We start from the raw sequence: 5,000 nt of genomic DNA, 5'->3' as shown, positions 1-5,000 counted from the left end.
CACACACACACACACACACACACACAAATGAGGTATGGGATATTACCTACCCCTTTTATCCTTTTATCAGCGAGATAACAGCTCTTTAGCGTTGAAACAAAGGAATAAGAGGGTGCGAGAGAGAGAGAGAGAGAGAGAGAGAGAGAGAGAGAGAGAGAGAGAGAGAGAGAGAAACAGGCAGACCTGGTGGCTGATTGACTGACTAAATGAGATTGAGATTGAGAGGAAAACCCACAGAAAAGGAAAGAAAGAAAGGAGAATAAGAGGACACACACACACACACACACACACACACACACACACACACACTTGGTAATAAGGTGACATTATTTACGTAAAGCCCTTCTTGTCAAGCGTAGTAAGAGCCAATGACGCAAACAAAACACTACCAATAATTTTTGTTTACTATTATTCTGCAGGACACACAGCTTCCTGTAATGCGTGTGAACTGTCTTAGCTTAACCACTCTTCATAAGGAAAGTTTAATCTTGAAATGGAAGCCTTTTCCTGTGATAGATCCAACAGGCAGTGAAGTATTCCGAATTACTCTGCGAACAATACCTCAAATAATTCATCTGATTCAGTAACCACAATTAACAACTAACCTCATAAAAAAAGAAAGAAAAAATGACGTGAAACTCCGGCCTGCAATATCTTAATTATGCAGCTTAAGGTTCAAATCCTGGAACAAAGGACAACACAGGGTCAGACAAGGCTTGGGTAGAAAATTAGCAGCAGACCATTTAAAAATACCTCAGTCATCCCTTGACTCAGTTGACGCCCAGCGGCAGAGGCCCATTTTCTCTGAAGCCACGGAGTTCACAGGGTTCACAAGGAGGGCGAGGCTGTGAGACCTGAGCGGGCGTGCGTGTGGCGATTCGGAAGCCTGGGAAGAAATAAAAGGGGGAAAGAAAAAGTATGTCATTGATAAGATTGAGTAAAAAAAAAAAATAAATAAATAAATAAATAAATAAGAAATAATACTGTAAATACGTAGATAAGGATACAGTCAAAACACGAGAGGCGTGAAAGGAGAATAAAATGGTTGAGAGTGACAAAACAGAAATGTGAGGAGGAAGAAGAGGAATGAGTGTTAAGAAATGATGATAAAAGTGGAATGTAGAGCCGAGATACGAAGAGGCTAAAGCAAGGAGAGCATGAAGGCTGAGGAGATGATGAGGAGTGAGGGACAGTGAGTAACAAGGAAGCCGATGAAGGAACGTGACCCGGACACCAAATTAATAATGTTTGTCAAGTAGAAGGAAACAGAGAAAGAAGATGTGGCAACGTGCACGACCTGAAGCATTCGTATCTTTAGTATCTTTAGTACCTTTCCTTCTTCATCCCGTGCCTGCCTGCTCTCCACTAACCCACACTGCGTCACCCTCCACCCTGCACTGCTTATTTCCTCATGTCCCACGCGCACTCTCCACTGCACACTACATCCACTGACTCGTCCACCAACCCTTCTCATCCCATAGTCCATCCTGCGGCCTTGACTCGCTGGCTGCTAGTTTCCTGTCCATCACTATCCCCTTCACTTCGTGCTTTGCGTTGTTCAACCTTCATTTTCTCCTGGGAGCTGTCCTCTCTCACCCCTTCCTTTGCCTTGCCTTCTTTAGAGTGGTGTCTTGTGTTTTACCATGAAACTGCTTTCGTGCTTTTTTTTTCGATCATATTTCATCGTATCTTTAGTATTTTTGTTTCTCCGTAGTTTTGCCGCGTGGCGCCGTTTTATCCTGTTGTTGTGGCGTTTAGAATGAAGCAATTAATATCACTTCTTGTCTAACGCCCCCTGCTGCCCATCAGTAAGAGTGTGTGCCACCACTGTGTGTTTGGCACCACTGTGTTGACACGACTGTGTTGATCATGTATGTGTGCACACTGTGTCTAGCCCCTGTGGCGACTATGTGTCGGTGGGCGTAGCTTGGTATCGGAGACGACGATTTTCTTTCTCGATAATCATCACTCACAACATCCTTGTGCAAGTGGGTTATCAAAGTTAGTCTGGCGTTTTGCAGTTTATTTAGAAAATATATATTGTCTTTACAGCTCAACAACAGTGCACTTCTTTACTACTCAATCACACGACAAAGGTTATAAGCAAAGTTATTAAGACTCTTGCGTCTTGATCAGAGTCTAAGTCTTTGAGTAACTCAAGTCAGAGCGACACGGGTTGTGCGTCTGTACCATCTTGGTGACTGGCTGCTACTCCTCCTAAAAGTGACTTGAGGATTGTCCGAGAGGTGTCGAGGCATACGTCATAGATTTCCATAGCCAATAATATCAAGCAAAATGAATGACGTTTTAATCTCCACCCAATGGGAGGTAAGCCTTTAACAAGCTGAATGGGCATAAAACAAACCGGCTGTTTATAGTTAAGCTTGGCTGTTATCAATTCAACGTCCTGTTCACCTCTTGCACAATTCTTCTAATACTAGCGTTAGATTCTCTAACGCGTCTCTAATTTCCTTCTAATTCTACTCTTATATCTATTCTTTTCTTCATGCAAAGTAGTGCCTATTACAGGAGGAATGGCAGGTGTGAGACTTCCTGCACCGTCCACACTGTCACGAGTTTCACAGAGTTTCACAGAGTTGATCTGTAACGCCTTGTCATGTCATAAGGACTGTTTTCAAAAGACAAAGAAATTACTTTTCTATCTGAAGAGTATTTTTTCGAATAATGAAACAAAATATTTGTTGAACCTCCCCTAAAAACTTGAAAACCCTCACAACTTGTACTAGAGGCTGCTACAGGCGGTCGAGGAGAGACACCGAGACGCTTGCAAATATCCATATCCCAGTGAAGCCGCGTGGTGTGTTCCTCTGTGTCTGCGACAGTTATGCACTTGTTGTCTCCTTGCATTAGTGAAAGGAATGTTCTCATACGCAAGTGCACCTCTCGTGTGTGTGTGTGTGTGTGTGTGTGTGTGTGTGTGTGTGTGTGTGACCGCTAGACTTCGTGAACAGGGAAACCACTTCTCCACTCATCATCTCCCAATGTATCGTGGTCACTTTACACTCATTTTTCTATTCTCTGCTTGTGTACTTTGTTTTATTCAATCCTTGTGTTTTGGTGTATTTTCTCTTCTCTTGTCAGTGTTTACTTAGGTTTAACAGGAAGGTGTGTGTGTGTGTGTGTGTGTGTGTGTGTGTGTGTATGTGTGTGTGTGTGTGTGTGTGTGTGTGCTGGGTTTGACTTTACGAATTTACGAAACTGTTTAAGGCTCATAAATCTCATAATAAAAGTGTCTGTGATTAATATTCACCTCAGTCAAGCTCCCTACATTCATCTATTTAAAGACCCCTTGATAAAACTGCTCTATAACTTCATGAAAATACGTGATTATGTGCTGAAAGATGACTGAGTAAATGGAGACAAAGTTAGTATAGTTACCCCGAGTAAAGCTGCGAATCGTTTTCTGTGGTGAGCGGTCGGGGACGAAAGATAGTGAAAACGGGCGTTTCTCTCCTCTAGACGGACGAGCAGTCACCGGCAACTCAGTTATTCCATGTGTACAGGGAAGTTTTGGGTCTCACTAAGTACATGAAAAGAACAAGAATATTCAAGTATCTATGTTCTCTCTCTCTCTCTCTCTCTCTCTCTCTCTCTCTCTCTCTCTCTCTCTCTCTCTCTCTCTCTCTCTCTCTCTCTCTCTCTCTCTCTCTCTCTCTCTCTCTCTCTCTCTTTCCACTATCCCATCATCTTTCTCTCTTTTTCATTTTTTTTTTGTCCGTTTTCTTTATACGAGCAGTCATTGGGTGTTGTTTTTCACACTGGTGTCATGCTGCTTAATTTTGCGGTTATTGTCACACCTTATTAACATAGTCATCGCTCGTGTCACCTCCATTTTCCTTATTCCTTCTATCTCATTATCACGCTCTTGTTTCATTCTTTTCCTTCTTTCCTTTCCATCTCTCTCCTTTTTTCCTCCTTGTCACTCTCGGTCTCAGCTTTCTCCCATCTGTCACTCTCTCTCTCTCTCTCTCTCTCTCTCTCTCTCTCTCTCTCTCTCTCTCTCTCTCTCTCTCTCTCTCTCTCTCTCTCTCTCTCTCTCTCTCTCTCTCTGTCATCTACCTTACAATTCTCACCTCTTTCCCTTCACTGTTGCCTCTCCTCCCATTCTTCTCTCCTTGGCCCTCTTCCTGCACCTCTCAGTTCTCTTTCGCCTCCATATTCGTGGTGGGCAGCCCGGCGCTAACAGCCACAGACAGGCTACCATACATGTCCCTTCTCTAGCATCATGAGTTGTGGCGGCGGCTCCAGCAGTCTTCCCAAGCACTCCTCACGCTGGCGGGAACTACTGGCCGGAATGGTGAGGGCCCCGCAGCGCCACAGGTGTATTAAGACTCGGGAGTGCGAGCTTTCTTGTACCCTGATGTGTTGGGTTGCAGCGTTTGTAGGTACACGTTCCTCTGTTTTGTTTTATGAGCTATCGTGACTGTTGTTACTGTTACTGTGACTGAAGCCAAGCAAGGGACGAGAGTTAGGAAGCTTGGAGAGGCTGGAGTGTCAAGAACTGTGGTGTTTTCACTTGGGTTTTCTTTTCTTTCCATCTGGTTGTGACAGCCTCCGTTGGGGACTTGTGCCTTCTCCCCACACGAGTGGCACCAACAAGGGACAAGGAAAAGAAGGGAGAAATATATGTAATGGGAAGAAGAATATATTTATATGGTAAACGCTACTATGGTCAATGATTTTTCTTTTAAATGATTGCAAACTTTTATTACTTGGCAGTGAACGCTAAAATATCAAAATTTGTGTAGCAACAGTTTAAGTTTAATAGCAATATACAAGGAAATGTAGGTAACATGCACCAACGGTAGACTGACGTTACTTGTGTGTCAAAGGTGAAGAAATCTCTGGATCCGAGATAACCTGACAGCGAGTGAAGGGTGAGGGACCATTAATCTGGCAGTGTACAGGGACGCCGCCTCAGCGACGCCTCAGAGCCAACACGCAATGGAAGAGCAACATTTCCTGCAATGAAACGTTTG

The 5,000-nt window shown here is 43.8% G+C and overlaps 2 long non-coding RNA genes across 3 annotated transcripts in view; one reads left to right on the top strand and one right to left on the bottom strand.

The window, feature by feature from the left end:
- Positions 1 to 2,549, bottom strand: part of LOC135098398 (uncharacterized) — a 17,581-nt gene extending 15,032 nt beyond the window's left edge. Inside the window, exons 1-2 of the long non-coding RNA XR_010266953.1 lie at positions 1,331 to 2,549; positions 754 to 886 (exon numbers count right to left, since the gene is read on the bottom strand). This is a non-coding gene — a long non-coding RNA (uncharacterized LOC135098398). The remainder of the gene's footprint in view (positions 1 to 753; positions 887 to 1,330) is intronic.
- LOC135098393 (uncharacterized) overlaps positions 1 to 5,000 on the top strand; it is a 58,282-nt gene that overhangs the window by 43,640 nt on the left and 9,642 nt on the right. The gene's annotated exons all lie outside the window — the stretch shown is intronic.

Source organism: Scylla paramamosain, unplaced genomic scaffold, assembly GCF_035594125.1.
Source record: "Scylla paramamosain isolate STU-SP2022 unplaced genomic scaffold, ASM3559412v1 Contig59, whole genome shotgun sequence".
Classification (NCBI taxonomy): Eukaryota; Metazoa; Arthropoda; class Malacostraca; order Decapoda; family Portunidae; genus Scylla; species Scylla paramamosain.
This window is presented reverse-complemented; position numbering and strand designations above follow the sequence as displayed.